This window comes from Ovis canadensis, chromosome 25 (assembly GCF_042477335.2).
Source record: "Ovis canadensis isolate MfBH-ARS-UI-01 breed Bighorn chromosome 25, ARS-UI_OviCan_v2, whole genome shotgun sequence".
In the NCBI taxonomy this organism is placed as follows: Eukaryota; Metazoa; Chordata; class Mammalia; order Artiodactyla; family Bovidae; genus Ovis; species Ovis canadensis.
The window spans coordinates 27022077-27041545 of NC_091269.1; the positions used below are offsets into that span (position 1 = coordinate 27022077).

Here is a 19469-nt window from a genome sequence, read left to right on the forward strand (position 1 = left end):
GGGCAGGGGTCCCTTACAGAGCAGCTGCACAGAAGCCTCGGGAGCTCAGGGTTGCCAGCCCTCCCATAGCGGCTTGCCAGGTTTCCAGAGTGTTAGAATAGTAAACAGTTGTTTCTCCGAAACAGAGATGGGGTTATCCACAGCCTCACATGCTAAATTTAAGTTTAATGAAGCTCTTTCCTAACAACCCAGATCAGCGATTTTAAACAGGCTGGTGGCGAGGCGAGATCCATCTCTCGGGGTTTGGGGGAAGCAACTGGCGAGTGTAGTCTGAGAAAGCCCCCAGGTGATTCGGTGCTCTACCTGCAAACCCCAGGGCCTCTTCAGAAAACCGCTGGCACAGATCTCGGATGCTGACAGAGGCCCTCTCTGGCTTCTGCAATTTGCCCACAGTGCTCCTGACATCTCAGAGTTAACCTCTGAAGCACTTAGGGAAGATGACACAAGCCTCCCCTGCCAATACTTCCATGTGAACTTTTTCACACAGAGCATATAGAGAACAGAGCGCATTTAATCAAACGTTGACAACAGTTGGCTGAGTAGTTAGGTTTGATCCTTGGAGGGGAAGATCTTCAGCAGAAGATCTCAAGTATAAATTTGCATGTCATCAATCACGTCTTCCATAAGCCCTGTAGAACAGGGATGGTTGCACAGTCTGAAGCAAAAGACTGACGGTGGAGGCAGATACATCCTTCCACTTCCCTGACTCAGACTGAGCTTTCGAGGGAAGTGTCCTTCTTGCAGAGATGCCTGGAAAGAGGGGAAACACAGGCATTATTTATCTGAGCTGTGATGGGAAAGATCTCATGACTTTTGAAACCCAAAGGCATATTAGGGAAACAAAAATGAGCCTGCATTTTCAAAGCTGCTGGTTGTTTTCTGCTTGGTAAGGCACGAAGAATTTTACATAATTGTGGGGACGACTGTTCCTTCTGAGGTTAACACTTATATTGGCCATTTACTTATGCAAATAAAAGATAAAGCCCCAGATTGGAACATGAGACCTTGGCAGACACCCCTTGATGAGCTCCAAACTAATGACCATGTCTATGCCACTCTGGTTCTCAAAGCAGTCCTGAGACCCTTTCAGGGGATCTGTGAGATTGGAACTATTTTTCCAACACAAAGAACTTGGTTTTGCTACTCCCATCCTCTCACAAGTGTATAGTCAAATTCTCCCAATGTTATATGACACGTGATAATGGAACAGATTGCTGGAGCTGATAGGAGAATCTAGCTATCTTCTATGAACATACCATATAGGGGCCTCCCCGGCAGTCCAGTGGTTGAGACTTTGTCTTCCAATGCAAGGGGTTACAGGTTTGATCCCCACATGCCTCATGGCCAAAAGAGCAAAACACAAGACAGAAGCACTATTATAACAAATTCAATAAAGACTCTGATAATCATCCACCTCAAAAAAATCCTTAAAATGACAAAAGTCAACTTTACAACCTAAACAAACAGAGACACAATAAAGATGTGCAAAAAAAAAAAAAGCTAAACAATGCTACTGCATTCACTATATTTTTTCAAAATACAGTTATGTTTCATAGAAATATATTCTTTGTGTGAAACCAATATTATGGGTTTGTTATTGTTATTTTTAAATGAAGTAATAAATATTCTTAAAATTTGTTTTTTTCTTTTTAAAATTATTATTGTGATCAAATATACATCACAATTTAACATTTTAACTGTTTTAAATGTATAGCTCAGTGGCATTAAGTACATTCATATTATTGTACAACCATCACCACTATCCATATTCAGAACTTTTTCACCATCCCAAACTAAACTGTACTAAACATTAATGCCTCATTAGCCCTTTCTCCCAGGCCCTGGGAACCACTATTCTACTTTGTTTCTATGAATTTGACTACACCAGGTACCTCATACAAGTGGAATCATACAGTATTTGTCCTCTTGTGGCTGGCTCCCATCACTTAATATTTCCAAGATTCACCTATGCTGCATCAGAATTTCACGCCTTTCTAAGGCTGTATAATATTCCAGTGTAAGTACATACCACAGAATTTCTGTTTTGTCATTTGTAATGAATGGCTTAGCAATTTTAAGACACTTCCTTTTACTTAATATTTTGTAATTTCAAAGTAGTTAAAATACTGATGTTTCAACATAACTGGTTTTCATCATGTTCTTCTACTCAACTAATGCAGGAATTTTCATTATTGGTGGTTGGAATGCATGACAGTACAGTTACTTTGGAAAATGGTTTGGTAGTTTTTTTTAATAAAATTAAATATAGATATTTACTTGATAGTACTATACCAATGTCATTTTCTTAGCTTTGACAAATGTTCCATGAAATTGTATTAAGATGTTAACAACAGGGGAAACTGGGCATATTGGAACTCCTTACTTACTCTCTTTACAACTTTTCTGAAAATACAAAATTGTTCCCAAGTAAAAAATTTATAACTAAAAATAATTCTCAGTTTTAGTATCTGCTATGGTAAATATTGGGCTTCCCTGGTAGCTCAGCTCGTAGAGAATCCACCTGCAATGCAGGAGACCCTGGTTGGATTCCTGGGTCAGGAAGATTCACTGGAGAAGGGCTAGGCTAGCCAGTATTCTTGGGCTTATACTGGGCTTCCTGGGTGGCGCTAGTGGTAAAGAACTTGTCTGCCAATACAGGAGATTCAGGAGATACAGGTTCAATCCCTGGGTCGGGAAGATGTGCTGGAGTAGGAAATGGCAACCCACTTTAGTATTCTTGCCTGGAGAATCCAGTGGACAGAGGAGCCTGGTGGGCTACAGTCTGTGGGGTCACAAAGAGTTAGACATGACTGAAGTGATTAAGCACACCGCACATGGTAAATACTGAGAGATATAAGCCGCATAAATCAAAAGCTCTTTATAGTTCCACAGAGAAACTGAAGAAAACAAACAGGAAACAGATATTTGTTCTCCTGGCCTACCTTGCAGCCAGCAAGGCCATGCATCTGAGTTCTCAATAATGAGACCAAGAAATAGGTGAGAGCTGTTTCTCAGAAATCTGCTTTCTCCCAAAAAGTCCAGGCGGGAGACAAGGACATGCTGGCATGACCTGTGCCCTCCCTCTTGACTGGAATGCCTGGGCTGAGGCGTCTGTGTGGCAATTGTGAGGCACCACATACATGGCCTCTGGACATGCAGCCTCATTATTCTTTTCATCACCTCAGACTCATTTAAGCTGTTGGTAAAACTTTCTGCTCTTAGCATCCAAAGCATGGCAAAGGATACAGTCACCTAAGATGCTCTGTGGCAGGTGGTGCTGCAGATCCTAGTTGCTGAATGGTTATTCATTTTTTTCCCTCTTGCATGTACTTACAGATTACTTTGTGCCTAAAACAAACAAACAAAAACACAGAAATAAAGTGTGGACTCTGGCAGGAGTATGTGCGTGTGTGTGTTTTGAAAGTTGCTGACAGCTCAGCTGCTGGGCAGAAGATGAGGGCGCTATCTTCCATCTCTGGCAAGAGCAGAGCTGCTGAGGCTCCAGAGATATCATGTGGGGAGAGCCCCGGAAAGGGCTCAAGGGCCAGCCTCCCCTTGCCCCACACCTGCCAAGCCCCAGCACCCTGGAATGACGCCCTTCCCATGTAGTGCTACCCAGAGACCCAAAGTGCGAAGACTCACCTCCCCCAGCATCATAACCAAGGAGGGGAAGAGGGTAGACCTAGTTCACTTATGTGGACTTCCTCCGAGGCCAAACCTGAGCAATTCCAGTGAGGCTTCAGAGAAGAGAGCTGCCTCTGGGGCGCTTTTACCTCCCTTCATCAGTTGGCTAATCCATTCCGCTTTCAATCTTGCTTCTTCTCCCATCTATGTGTGCTGGAGAGAAGGTGGGTTGGGATTCAAAGCACAGAAGTAATGACTCTGCTTGGCTTACCTGGGAATCTAACACAGGATGCTAGCCTTATGACCTCCACAGCCCAACCACATAAAAATTTGGTGATACAAGATGCAGACATAGAGAATAGACTTGTAGACACAGTGGAGGGGAGAGGATAGAATGAATGGAGAGGGTGAAATGAATTGAGAGGGTAACATTGACATAAATACAATGGATAGCTAGTGGGAAGCTGCTATACAGCACAGGGGGTTTGGCTGTATGCTCTGTGATGACCTAGAGGGGTGGGCTGGAGGGGGTTGGGAGGGAAGGTCAAGATGAAGGGGATATATATATATATATACATATGACTGATTCAAAATCACTGTACAGCAGGAACTAACACAACATTGTAAAGCAATTACCCTTTAATAAAAAGAAATTGGTGGTACAGAAAGAGATGGCAAAGGTTTCCTGAATCTCACATCACACAAGTACCAGCTTTCAGGGTTCTTCAGTTCCTCCTCAAATTCAAAGCTGAGATTTACCTAGGCACTAGATAGAATTGATGTTTCCATGTAACTTGGTATTGGAAAAAGGAAATATTATAGAAAGAAAAAAAATAACTGGACAAAGAAAGAAGTTTGAGGGGTTTCTTTTAGGTTAACAATAGAAAAGACAGAATAAAAGCTAATTCTCAAGCCTAAGGGAATATTCTTTTATCCATAATGATTATCATAAGGAACAGGAAAAATGGAACTTGAATATTTATTTTGTTGTGGTTAAAGATAGCAATGAAGGAGGAGGAAGGCAAGGAGGAGGAAGAGAAGAAAAAGAGTAAGAAGAAGGAAAGGGAAAGAGGAAGCAACAAGCAGAAGCAGAAATGATTGCATCTAGCACAGTAAAACAATATTTTAAGTATAACTAGTAATATATGGTAATATGCTATATATATATTCACAATCAGTATGTAATTATAAATATAATTTCCTAGATCATTTGGCTTCTACATTTAATTAGAAAATATTTAATTATAATATGTATAATCACATGTATAAAATTAATAATAGTATTCCCGTATTTTTAGAATTAGTAAAAATGGAATTATACAATTATAAAAAAGTGCACTACTGAAATATATATGAATGCATGACTATGCAACTTGAACATTTCCTCTTTCTAATCTGCTTTTCATCCCTGGATGAAATGAGGTGACATAACGAGAGCATTCCTCATCGTGTTGGCCCATAGAACGTGCTTTATAAGCTTTAATCGCTTAGGTTCCGATATTGGGATCAACCAATCAACATGCATTTCCTGAACAGCTTAACTACTATTGTACATTTCAGACTTAGAGGAAAAAAAAGGCCAGTTCCTAATCTACAAGGCTACTTACCTCTACTTTCAGATGTATTCCAGTTTGGAAGGCAAACTTTCTGGTCACCCTGGGAATAAGTGACTGTGGATGGTGATCACGGCTCAGAAGCATCCTTCGTGCTGCGTTTTATCTAGCTTCTTTTTCCCTTTCCTTTCCTTTCTCCATGTCACTGCCAGGTTTTTTTGGATTTTTTTTTTTTTCTGAAAACAAAACAAGAACATTCATTAGTAGCTCTTTCACATGAAAATAAAGAGTTGTAATCTTCATTGTAAGTCCGGCAGTGAATCATTTCTTGAAAAGCTGTATGCAAAGCACTGATGTTCTTCTCTTGGCTTAGCCGATGAAGACAAAGGCAGAAGCTGGTTGGCACAGAGGTGACCCAGAACAAACTCGTGTTCTTCAAGTAGCCTGACCTAACCCCATGGGTCTGAATGTAAGCATGGTATAAAATCAGTAGGTGACACAATGAGACAGCAATGTAGATCTCTGATATTTTAAAACATTATTATAATGAGTGGTACAAGGAAGATGTGTTTTTGGATGTCAATTATCGTTGGTATCAAAGGGAATAAGGAATTAAAATTTTATTTAGTCCCTAAGCAGTCAGTTAAGATGTGATCCACCCAAGCAATGTGATTTGAGAACTTAGATTCTTGTTTTAATTCCTCTGAAAATAGTAGATATTGCCTTGATCTGAATTTAGTGTGGCCCTTTCAGCAATAGGCACAATTTGTGAGAATTATCTGTTTGGCAGTGTGTCATGCGTGTGTGCTCAGTGGCTCAGTTGTGTCCAGCTCTTTGCAACCCTATGGACTGCAGCCTGCCAGGTTCCTCTGTCCATGGGATTTTCCAGGCAAGAATACTGGAGTAAGTTGCCATTTCCTCCTTCAGGGGTTCTTCCTGACCCAGGGACTGAATCCGCCTCTCTCGTGTCTCCTGCGTTGGCAGTGGTGAAGGCCATTTTACCCTCCTAATGTAGAGGGCTGCCTTCAAGTTGGGTACCTGGTTGAGCCCTGGAACCCTTAGTGTGAGAAATGCACTCAGTTCAGACTTACAAAACTGTTACAGGATGGGAGGATTCAGAATTGACTCTTGTAGCCAGATTTCCCCTCCTGGAATATGTATATTTTTGGTACAAGCAATGTTACATTAGTGTTCAGCGTGCTTAGAGACCTTCTGAAAAGCGTAAAGTTTCAGAGGTGAGGGGTATGTTCGTTCAATTAACCTTGGCAGAATAAAAGCCAACTCTTTGCTGGAACCTAAGTAGTATCTTGTTGGTTTGGATGATAATCTGATCCTAGGCACTGGCATACTGATACAAATGCTAATCCTCTTATGAATAAGTTTGACTGAATTTTGATTCTGGCTGCTATTTTTGGTCTCCTGGAAAATGGGCTTCCCTGATGGCTCAAATGATAAAGAACCTGCTTGCGATGCAGGAGACCCAGGTTTGATCCCTGGGTGGGGAAATGCCCTGGAGAACGGAATGGCTACCCACTCCAGCATTCTTATCCGGAGAATTCTGTGGACAGAGGAGCATGTCGGGGGCAGGGGAGGGTGGGGCTACAGTCCATGGGGTCGCAAAGAGTTGAACACTCCTGAGGGACTAACTCTGCCAACTCTTCTGGAAAATGTCTTACGTGCCCCACAAATATCCCGTCGGGCCCACATTCTGAGGTGGATCGCCGTCTATGCTGCTGCAAAAACCCTCTTGCTCCAATGCTGAACTCAAGCATTCTGCTGCTAAATTCAAAGAATGGTAACTGTTTCTCAGATTTCAGAAAATGATGATCTGATGGATAGGATTTTCTCAACTTCAAATTATTTTTTTCCATACTTTTCTTAAGAACTTGGGTTGATCAAAGACAAAATGAGTAAACAGCAAATAAATTAAAACTCATGCTTTGATAGGTTTCCTGTTTTCCTTATGAGTGACCCAGGCAGTTCAAATCTGTGTTATTCAAAAAAGATCAGAAGTATTCATCTCTGAAACACTGACACTCCTGCTGTGTGTGTGTGCTTAGTCGCTCAATCATGTCCGACTCCTTGCAACCCCATGGACTATATAGCCTGCCAGGCTCCTCTGTCTATGGAATTCTCCAGGCAAGAATACCTGGGTGGGTAGCCATTCCCTTCTCCAGAGGATCTTCCCGACTCAGGGATCGAACCCGGTCTCCTATATTGCAGGCAGATTCTTTACCATCTGAGCCACCAGGGAAGCCCTGACTTTCCTGCTACAACCTATTAAAGGCTTTCCTGCCTAGGGCAGTGAGGAAAACCCAGACGACCTGGTGTACAGAGGACAGGAAGGAGCAAAAGAAGTGGGAGGATGAGATGGACCTCACCCTGCCCTATTTTAACAAGTGCTTGCCCAGTTCTGCATACCAGCCTCTGCTGAGTGGATGAGCAGATTGGCAAAACACGTGTAACTAAAAGAACAATTTCTCAGTAAGCCTGTTTCTTGGGGTGTAGAAACAGCTGAAAGGTTCTTAGTGGTTTTTAAGATGCCTTTTCCAAATGACACATGTTCACGACCCAAAATTTATTTGTAAAACCAAAACTTGGAACAGGACCAGCTACGTAATTTATGGAGCCCAATGCAAAATGAAAATGCAAGGCCTCTTGTTGAAAACTGAAGACTTTCCAGTGGAGACAGCAGAGCATGAAGCCAAGCACAAGAACCTTCTGAGGGGAGGGGGAGAGCCTGGGGTACTGCACGGGTTGTGTGCCCAGGAAGAGCTTTCTCGGCGACTTTCCTTTGACTAGTTTTCTCAACAGCCACAAACTAGTGTTCTTGGGGGCAAGGTCCCTGGAAAACAGCCACAGAGACCTAGGGGAACATGTGGGACATTCCCATCTTGGGCTCCTGTCTATGTTTTAACCAGCCTTCCAGGTGATGTTTGAGAACCACTGCCACATGACGGATTTTGGTGCTTAAAATGATGGAGAAGGACAAATGTTGTATGGTATCACTTATATGTGGACTCCAGAAAATGCAACAAACTAGTGAATATAGCAGAAAAGAAACTCACAGATATTGAGAACAAACTAGTGGTTATCCGTCAGGAGAAGAAAGTGGGGAGGGTCAAAGACAGGGGTGAGGGATCGAGAGGCACAAACTATTATACATAAAATAAATAAGCTATGAGGATATATGGTACAACACAGGAAATATGGCATATTTTATAATAATTATAAATGGAACATAACTTTAAAAAATTATAAATCACTGTTATACACTACAACTTACATAATATTGTGTATCAACTATACTTTGATAAAAAATAAAAATAATAATAAAATGAAATACCATGTAAAAATAGATAAAATAATGGATTTGGAGGGTTTTATCTTCCTTTTTTAATTGTTATCTTCCTTTTTTAAAATTCATTTTTATTTTTGGATTGTATTCTGTGGGATGTTAGTTCCCTGACTAGGGATCAAATTCATGCCCTCTGCTCTGGAAGCACAGAGTCTTAATCACTGGACCTCCAGAGAAGTCCCAAAATGATGAATTTTGGAATAGAAGTAATCTCAGGGATCATGAGGCCTATCTTATATACAAGAAAATTAAGGGTGGGGTGAAGCCGAGTGAGGCCTAGAGTTCATGGTTAACTCTCTACTCATCTGCTGAACAATTTTTAGAGCACCAAATGGTCTATGGTTCATCACTCATGGTCATCTTCCCAGCCAAGCCAGCTCATATCCCAGTTTTAAAGATGAGGAAATCAAAATGCCGAAATTGTTCAGTGAGCCCACAAGCAGAGCTGGAATTCAAACCCAGAATTCCTAAATGCCCTGCCCAGGGATCTCTACTCGGCCTACAGGTAATGTGATACAGGTGAGCTAACCGGCTAGCCACTCTCCACCAGCACCCAAACCCAACACCAATCAATGGAGCCCAAAGTCCCCAGGAAGTGTGCAGCTCAGGGTGGCTCAGTTTGGTGTCCTGACAAGGACTGATGGAAGCCTGGGTTGTTTTGAAGAAGCTGGTGTTTGTGGTTCATGCTGTGTGGACTCATGGATCTCGCCACCGGCACAGAAGTGAGTTAGGAGTTTTCTCTCCTAGTCTAAGGTTCTTTGGGAGGCTTGTAATACCCTCTTCTGTATCCTCATGTCTGCTCCTTGCATTCCTATCATTCAGTTACTTTGAAAGTCTTGGCCTCGGCTTATCATTTTTTCCATTCTTAGGCCAAGGCTATTTGTAGTTTCTCCACCTGTCACCACGTATGTTAGGCTGCAAAGGGCGAGTGCAGCTTCATGAATTGCATGATTCCAACTCAAGCTCCTTTAGAACACCATGCTTTCTTTGAACGTTCCATTCGAGGGACCCTTTATGAATCTTCACAGCTTTTCGGCTATGCCCTTTCACTTGGGTTGGGTGATACATATTGAGTTAGATATGTACGAAGTTAGTTTCCTTTAAGGTTTGAATTATTTCCTATTTGTAAATGAGAGATCTTTGACAACTCACTAATTGCATAATATGCTCCTGATTACAGAAGTTATTGCAAGAGTCCAAACCATACGGGATTATTATAGAAGAAATACCATGGAAAGGAAGCAGGAAAACATAATGGAATAGAAAGTAAGAGGAAAGAAATTTTCATAGTGCAATTTATAGTGCAAATGGGAAATAGTCACCAAAGCAGTAATTGAAATGGGAAACTGTGAATATTATTAATCAAGAAAGAAAATGGAATGTATCATAGACCTAAATGTAAAAATCCTAGAAGTTAACACAGAGAAAATCCAGGTGAGCTTGGATTTGGTGATGAGCTTTTAAATACAACACCAAAAATATTATCCTTGAAAGAAAGAAATGACAAGTTGTTATAGAAAGCAGATTTATGGTTACCAAAGGTGAAGTGGGGGAGGGATAAATTAGGAATTTGGGATTAACATATACACACTAATATATATAAAATAGATAACCAACAAGGACTTACTATATTGAGCACAGGGAACTATGCTCAATATTTTGTAATAACTTATAAGGGAAAAGAATCTGAAAAAGAATATGTGTATAGTATAGTCCATGAGGTCACAAAAGAGTTGGACATGACTTGGTGACTAAACAACAGCAACATCTGAAACCAACATATTTCAAACCAACTATAGTTCAGTAAAAATAATTTTTTAAAGTAATAAGTTGAACATTAAAAAAAAACTCCTGTTCTGTGAAAGTTACTATTAAGAGAATGAAATGACAAGCTACATACTGGGAGAAAATACTTGCAAAAGACATCTCTGATAAAGGATGGAAAAGGAAAGTGAAGTCACTCAGTCATGTCCGACTTTTTGCGACATCAGGGACTATAGCCTACCAGGCTCCTCTGTCCATGGGATTTTCCAGGCAAGAGTACTGGAGTGGGGTGCCATTTCCTTCTCTAGGAGATCTTCCCAACCCAGGGATTGAACCCGGGTCTCCCGCATTGTAGGCAGACGCTTTACCGTCTGAGTCACCAGGGAAGCCCTGATAAAGGATAGTTATCCAAAATATACAAAGAACTCAAAACTCAACAGGAAGATCTGAACTGACACCTTAAGAGAGAAAGTACAGATGGCAAAAAAGCATATGAAGATATGTTCTACATCATATGTCCTTCAGTTCAGTTCAGTTCAGTTCAGCCGCTCAGTCATGTCCGACTCTTTGAGTCCCCATTGGGAACTGCAAATTAAAACAATAATGAGATCCTATTACATACCTGTTAGAAAGGCTAATATACAAAACACTGACAACCCAAACACTGGTGAGGATATGGAGCACTAAGAATTCTCACTCATTGCTGGTGGGAATGCAGTGCCACACAGCCACTTTGGAAGACAGCTGGAGTTTCTTACAAAAGTAAACACATGATCCAGAAATAGAGTTTACCCAAGTAATTAAAAAACTTAAGTCCATATGAGAACCTGCATATGAGTGTTTATAGCAGTTTTGTTCATAATTGCCAAAACTTGGAAGCAACCAAGTACATGAATGAATAAACAAATTATAGTACATTCAGACAGTGGAATATTACTCAATGATAAAAAGAAATGAGCTATTAGGCATAAAAAGACACAGAGAGGGACTTCTCTGATGGTCCAGTGGCTAAGACTCCAAGCTCCCAGTGCAGGGGCCCCTGGTTTGATCTCTGGTTGGGGAACGAGATCCCATAGGCTGCAACCTAGAGTTCACATGGCACCACTAAAAACAGTCCTGCTTGCCGCAGCTTAAGATCCCACATGCCACTAATAATGGTCCCTCATGCCATGAGATCTGGGGCAGCCATTTAAATGAAAAGTAAACAAATACATTTTTTAAAAAGCTATATATATAAAAAAAGACACGGATTAAGTGTAAATGTTTGCTATTAAGAAGCCAATCCGAAAAAAGCTACATACTATATGACTATGTATGACATTCTGGAAAAGGCAAAAATATTGAGACAGTAAAAAGCTGGTTGCTTGGGATTTGGGGGGAGGAAGTAATAAAGGTGTGAAGCACAGGCCATTTTTAGGTCAGTGAATGTATTCGATATGATTCTCTAATAAAGGACACAAGTCATTATACACGTATTTCAAGATCTAAAGACTCTACAATACCAGGTAGGAACCCTAATGTAAATGATGTGCTTTAGTTACTCTGTGTGTGTGTGCTTGTTATTCACCCAGTTGTGTCCGACTCTTTGCAATCCCATGGACTGTATGTAGCCTGGCAGGCTCCGCTGTCGGATTCTCTAGGCAAGAATACGGGAGTGGGTTGCCATTTCCTTTCCTAGGGGATCTTCCCAACCCAGGGACTGAACCCAGGTCTCCTGCATTGCTGTCAGATTCTTTACCATCTGAGCTACCAGGGAAGCCCGCTTTAGTTACCATTTCCTTCTCCCAGGGACCTTCCCGACCCAGGAATTGAACCCAGGTCTCCTTCACTGCAGGCAGATACTTTACCAACTGAGATATGAGGGAAGCCCCACTTTAGTTACTAGTAATGAATTAATGTTGGTGCATCAATTATAAGAAATGTACACTAATTGCAAGATGTTAGTAATAGGGGCAACTAGAAGTAATAGGGGAAATAGGTGAGGAAGTAAATGGGAACCCTCTGTACTTTCAGTTTAATTTTTCTGTAAATTTAAAAAACAAAAGCTTTGAAGAAAAAAAAAAAGACGATTAGTTAAAAGATCATATAAGTTTACAGTAGAATAAAGGATTAACCAAGCCTGAATCATCTACCTCTGGATTTCTTGTTACGAGGGGGGCTATACATTTTTCTTGTTTAAGTGACATCTAATCTTACTTTTTTCATGTGTAAAAGCACAGATACACATATAGTATCTAAAGAGATTTACAGATTCTCTCTCATATTTTAAGTGTATGGGGGAAGGTACAGGTTTAGGGGGGAAAAAAGCAAAAAAGATGCCTGGGGGTGTTATAATGAAAAAGCGAGTGACTTTTTTTCACACTTTGCTTATCCGTCCATCTGTCCATAGACATCTGAGTTGCTTCCACCTCTTGGCTAGTGTGAACAATGCTGCTATAAACACGAGTGTACAAGGATCTCTTTGAACCCCTACTTTCAATTTTGGGGGTATCTACTAGATCAAAGGGAAGTCTATGTTGCTGGATCAAACAGCAATTCTATATCTAACTTTTCTGAGGAGCCTCCTTGTGGTTTTCCATCGTGACTGCACCACTTCACCTTCCCACCAACAGCGCACCAGCGTTCCAGTCCTGCACCTCCTCACCAGCACCTCATCTTCTGTGTGTGCGGCGGCAGGTTTGCCTTCCTTTTAGGTAACATGATGCTTCCATATTCAAATTTTCTAAGACTTTATTGATGGAAAACATGGTAGATGACAAAATCCTCACTTCTGTGTGGGATTTTTCCAAAACACTTTTCTCTGTGTTTATGCAGGTTGTCCTGAGTGCTCTGACACTGATCTCCCTTGTGATGCTGGAGTTTCGTAAGATCAAGTGAGTTCTGGGTCATAAAAGGAAAAGAAAATTGTGTTTCAGTTGTTGTTGTTGTTGAGTCACCAAGTCGTGCCCAACCGTGGACTGGACTGTAGCCTGCCAGGCTCCTCTGTCCATGGGATCTCCCAGGCAAGAACACTGGGGATTCTCTATTTCCTTCCCTAGGGGATCTTCCTGACTCAGGGGTTCAACACACAACTCCTGCTTAGCACAGGTGGATTCTTTACCACTGAGCCACCAGGAAAGCTCTTTTGGTTTTAATTTTCCATCATTATAGGCTTATTTTTTAATACTATGCATTTATATTTTAACTTTTAGTTTATTGTATTATTTTAAAATAGTAAACATCACTTTATAGTCCTCTATATTTTTCACATTTTTAATTCTCATTTATTTCTTTAAACATAGTAGGCATATTTTATTTTATGTTCCGATTCTGGTCATTCCAATATCTGAAATGTTAGTCTCTTTTTGATACTTAATTTTTTTCCTGCAAGGCCTTTTTTCTGCCTTACTTCCTTCTGTGTTTTGGGAGTTTATACCATGACTTCACATTTTCTTTTGTTTTTTAAATTTTGGCTGCACCTTGAGGCATGTGGGACCTTAGTTTCCTGACCAGAGATGAAACTTGGCCCCCCGCCTCCCCCCGCTTTGGAAGGCAGAGTCTTAACCACTGGACCACCAGGGAAGCCCCCAGACTTCACATTCTTTTGAAGCTGATTGATAAGATTTTATTAACCCCACTGAAGGTGTCTGGTCCTCCAGACAGCATCTGGGTTTACTTCTACCAGGACACTATGGGCACTAGTGATTGATGGCCCTCTATGTTTTGCTTTGCTTTGCTTTGTTTAAAATATAATAGAGCATCATGAACATATAATAATGTGCATACATTGAAAATGTCTAATTTAATAAAGCTGTCATATTTTTATACCTGTGAAACCATTACCACAGTCAAGATGCTGAAGATATCTACTCCCCCCCTCTCAGTTTTCTTGTGCCCTTTGTCATATCTCACGTCTGCCCCTTACCACCCTAGGCAAACACCCTTCTGCTTTCTGTCTCCATAGTTTGCGGCAAGTGGAATCATGCCATTTGCGCTCTTGTTTTTGGTCTGGCTTCTTTCCCTCGGCATAATTATTTTCCAATTTGGCCACATTATTATGCGGATGAAGTGTTCATGTCTTTTTATTACTGAAAACTTTTCTCTTGAATGCATACTCATTTCCTGGGGTTTCTGCAACAAGTTTCCATAAACCAAATGGCTTGAAACAACAGAAATGTATTCAAGAGAATACACAGTTCTGGAGGCTGAAAGTCCGAAATTTCAGAAGACCACTCTTTTTCCAAGGGGCTGTAGGGGAGAAACTACTCCTCCCCTTTTCCAGTTCCTGGCAAAAGTGTGGAATCCTTTACTTATTGCTGCATCATAATCTCTGCCTCTGTGGGCAGAGGGCCTCCTCCTCGTCTCTTCAGGTCTCTAACCAGGTCACTATTACGGTATTTAAGGTTCATCTGGAAAATCCAGGATTATCTTTTCATTAGAAAATCCTTAAAAAAAAAAAAAAAGACACTTCCCAAATGCATTCAGAAAGTTTTGGGTATTATATCTGGATGTCTTTGGGGGCAGTTTTGCAGCCTACCACAGAATGGATACACCACAATTCTTTAATCTACTCACCTGTTGCTGGACATTTAGTTTATTTTCAGTTTTTGGCTATTACAAATATGAACACTCATGAATAAGTCTGAGTATGTACACATGTTTTCATATCTCTAGGTATATATCTAGGAGTGGATTGGTTGGAAGATATGGTAGGCATATACCTAACTTTTAAAGAAACTGTCAAATCATTTTTCATCAGCAATGTCTGAGAGTTATGTTTCTTCCACATCCTGGCTAACACTTGGTATGAAAACATTAGTCACTCTGTCAGGTCCGACTTTTTGAGATCCCGTAGACTGTAGCCCACCAGGCTCCTCTGTTCATGGGATTCTACAGGCCAGAATACTAGAGTGGGTTCTGTTCAGTCATATCCAACTCTTTGTCACCCCATGAATTGCAGCATGCCAGGCCTCCCTGTCCATCGCCAACTCCCAGAGTTTACTTAAACTCATGTCCATTGAGTCGGGGATGCCATTGAACCATTTCATCCTCTGTTGTTCCCTTCTCCTCCTACCTTAAATCTTTCCCAGCATCAGGGTCTTTCCAAATGAATCAGTTCTTCGCATCAGGTGGGCAAAGTATTGGAGTTTCAGCTTCAACATCAGTCCTTCCAATGAATATTCATGGTTGATTTCCTTTAGGATGGACCGGTTGGATCTCCTTGCAGTCCAAGGGACTCTCAAAGAGTCTTCTTCAACACCACAGTTCAAAAGCATCAGTTCTTCAGTGCTCACCTTTCTTTATAGCGCAACTCTCACATCCATACATGACCACTGGAAAAACTATAGCTTTGACTAGATGGACCTTTGTTGGCAAAGTAATGTCTCTGCTTTTTAATAAGCTGTCTAGGTTGGTCATAACTTTTCTTCCAAGGAGTAAGCGCCTTTTAATTTCATGGCTGCAATCACCATCTGCAGTGATTTTGGAGCCCCCCAAAATAGTCTGTCACTGTTACCACTATCTCCCCATCTATTTGCCATGAAGTGATGGGACCAGATGCCATGATTTTACTGTTCTGAATGTTGAGTTTTAAGCCAGGTTTTTCACTCTCCTCTTTCACTTTCATCAAAAGGCTCTTTAGCTCTTCTTCACTTTCTGCCATAAGGGTGGTGTCATCTGCATATCTGAGGTTATTGATATTTCTCCCGGCATTCTTGATTCCAGCTTCTGCTTCATCCAGTCCAGCATTTCTCATGATGTACTCTGCATAAAAATTAAATAAGCAGGGTGACAATATACAGCCGTGACATACTGCTTTCCCAATTTCGAACCAGTCTGTTGTTTCATGTCCAGTTCTAACTGTTGCTTCCTGACCTGCATACAGATTTCTCAGGAGGCAGGTCAGGTGGTCTGGTGTTCCCATCTCTTTCAGAATTTTCCACAGTTTGTTGTGATCCACAAAGTCAAAGGCTTTGGCATAGTCAATAAAGCAGAAGTAGATGTTTTTCTGGAACATGCTTGCTTTTTCAATGATCCAGCAGATCCTGGCAATTTGATTTCTGGTTCCTCTGCCTTTCCTAAATCCAGTTTGAACATCTGGAAGTTCACAGTTCATGTACTGCTGAAGCCTGGCTTGGAGAATTTTGAGCATTACTTTACTAGCGTGTAAGATGAGTGCAACTGTGTGGTAGTCTGAGCGTTCTTTGGCATTGCCTTTCTTTGGGATTGGAATGAAAACTGACCTTTTCCAGTCCTGTGGCCACTGCTGATTTTTCCAAATTTGCTGGCATATTGAGTGCAGCACTTTCACAGAATCATCTTTCAGGATTTGAAATAGCTCCACCGGAATTCCATCACTTCCACTAGCTTTGTTTGTAGCGATGCTTCCTAAGGCCCATTTGACTTTGAATTCCAGGATGTCAGGCTCTAGGTAAGTGATCACACCTTTGTGATTATCTGGGTCATGAAGATCTTTCTTGTATAGTTCTTCTGTGTATTCTTACCAGAAATGGTATGGACCTAACAGAAGCAGAAGATATTAAGAAGAGATGGCAGGAATACAGTGGAATGGGTAGCTATTCCCTTCTCCAAGGAATCTTCCCAACCCAGGGATCAAACCCAGGTCTTCTGCATTGTGGGCAGATTCTTTGCCGTCTGAGCCACTAGGGAAGCCTAACATTTGGTACAGTAAATCTTTTTAATTCTAGCCATTCTAACATGCATGTGATGTTATCTCATTATACTTTTGATATTCATTTCCATGGTTAACAACTGATGTTGGCATCTTTTACAGTGTTTATTTGCCACCCCTATATTTTTATTTGTGAAGAGCCTGTTTAAATATTTTGCCCATTTTTTACTTGGATTGCTGGCTTTCTTATGATTGAGTTTTGAAACATCTTTACATGTTCTTGATATTTTACCTACGCACTCCAGTACTCTCGCCTGGAAAATCCCATGGGTGGAGGAGCCTGGAAGGCTGCAGTCCATGGGGTCGCTAAGAGTCAGACATGACTGAGCGACTTCACTTTCACTTTCACGCATTGGAGAAGGTAATGGCAACCCACTCCAGTGTTCTTGCCTGGAGAATCCCAGGGACTGGGGAGCCTGGTGGGCTGCCATCTATGGGGTCGCACAGAGTTGGACACAACTGAAGTGACTTAGCAGCAGCAGCAGCAGGTATATACCTACTTACAAGACAGGGCTTGTATATATTTTCTCTCATGTGCAATTTGTCTTTTCATTTTATTACCAGTGTCTTTTGAAAGACAGAATCTCTTAATTTTGAGGAACCCCGATTTATCAATTTTTTTCCCTTCGTGGATAATGCTTTGGGCATCATATCCTGTCTAAAATAATGATATTTGTCTAACCAAAGGGTAAACAGACTTTCCACAAGATTTTCTTATGGAAGTTTTACAGTTCTAGGTTTTACATTTAGATCTATGATCCACTTTGAATTATTTTTTGTGTATTGTGCAATGTATAAATTGAAGTTTAGTTTTTCGTATGGTTATTCAATTGTTCTAGTGCCTGTGTTGAAAAGATTATTCATTCTCTGATTAATACCCTTGCAACTTTGTCAAAAATCAGTTCCTCAGTCATTTTGCTGTATGGCAGAAATTAACACAGCATTATAAATCAACTAAATTTTAGTAAAATTCTTTAAAAAAAAAAACTAACAGCTTGGGAGGCTCAAGAGGGAGAGCATATATACATATTGCTGATTCATGATGTTGTACAGCCGTAAGTAATACAACATTGTAAAGCAATTACACTCTAATAAAAAATAGAAAATAAAAATAAATAAAATAAAATCAAGTCATGAGAAAACTGAAAAAAAAAACTGGAAGCTTTTAAAAACCAGTTGCTCATATATGTGTGAGTCTATTTTGGGGGTTTCCACTCTGTCCCATTGATGTTTGTCTATCGTGATGTCAATATGAATTGTTTTTTGTGTGTTTACCATGGGTTTATAAAAATTCTTGAAATTAGGCAGTGTTAGCTCTTCAATTTGTTCTTCTTTTTCAAGTTTGTTTTGGCTACTATAGATCCTTTGCATTTCTATATGCTTTTTGGAATTCCATTTTTCAGTTTTTACAAAAAGCCTGCTATGATTTTGATCATGATTGCATTTGCCCCATAGGTCAATTTGAGTAGAAAATACATCTTGACAATGTTGACTTTTCTAGACAGTAAATCACTCCTTTCATTTAGGTCTTTCTTTAATAAGCTTTTGTAGTTTTCAGTGTATAGGTTTTATATGTCTTTTGTTAGATTTATCCCTAAGTAGTTTATATAAGTGCCATTATTTTAAAATTACATTTTCTGGTTCTTCATTGATAGTATATAGATATATAATAGATTTTTATACAGCAGTCTTGTATTCCTGCAACCTTATAAAACTCATTGGTAGAATTTATCAGTTAAGCCATCAGGGTCTGGAGGTTTCTTTGTGGAAAGGTCTTTAAAGTTTCAGTATCTTCAATGAGATTGTTTAGGGCATCTTTTTTTGGCTGCACCACTAGACATGTAGGATCTTAGTTCCCTGACCAGGGATCAAACCCTTCCCCCTTGCAGTGGAAGATTGGAGTCTTAAGCACTGGACAGCCAGGAAATTCTAGAACATCTATTTTGTGTTGAGTGAGATTTAGTAAGTTATGTCTTTCAAGGAATCAATCCATTTTATCTAAGTTGTGTCTGTGTGGGAGGAGGTTGGCATACAGTGGTTCATAATATTCCTTTATTACTGTAAAACAATAGAAAAAATATATGTTGGTCTCTGCCCACAGTTTCTGGCACAGAGCTCCTAAAATGCTTGTAAATTCTTAAGTAATAAGAGCAATAAGAACATTTTTGATATAATGAGTGACTCTGGATGGCTCCTAAGACCAAGTCATGATTAAAAGCTAGAAATTTTTAGCCTTACCCTCCGTCCTCCAGAGATGGGAGAGTGGCTGGAAACAGTTGATTTCTGATCCTGTCCAAGCAAGGACGACTCCATAAAACCCAACAGCATGGGGTTTGGAGAGCTTTCAGGTTGCAAACCTCTCCACACTGGGAGGTGATACCTCCCCCACCAACTCCATGGGGACACAGGCTCCTGCACCCAGGACCCTCCCAGCAGGCCATTCCTATTATCCTCTGCCAGTCATTCCAGCGCACCAGTCACTGATTCGCCCTTTGGAGTT

General features: G+C 40.6%; 1 long non-coding RNA gene across 2 annotated transcripts in view; it reads right to left on the minus strand.

The window, feature by feature from the left end:
- Positions 1-493: 493 nt before the first annotated feature.
- Positions 494-19469, minus strand: part of LOC138430000 (uncharacterized) — a 44256-nt gene continuing 25280 nt past the window's right edge. The window contains exons 2-7 of one of the 2 annotated variants that reach the window (XR_011252948.1): positions 5232-5413; positions 3643-3837; positions 3247-3348; positions 1893-2000; positions 1257-1337; positions 494-750 (exon numbers count right to left, since the gene is read on the minus strand). This is a non-coding gene — a long non-coding RNA (uncharacterized lncRNA). Of the gene's footprint in view, positions 751-1256; positions 1338-1634; positions 2783-3246; positions 3349-3642; positions 3838-5231; positions 5414-19469 lie in introns of those variants that run through there. The other variant, XR_011252949.1, reaches the window with a different exon arrangement.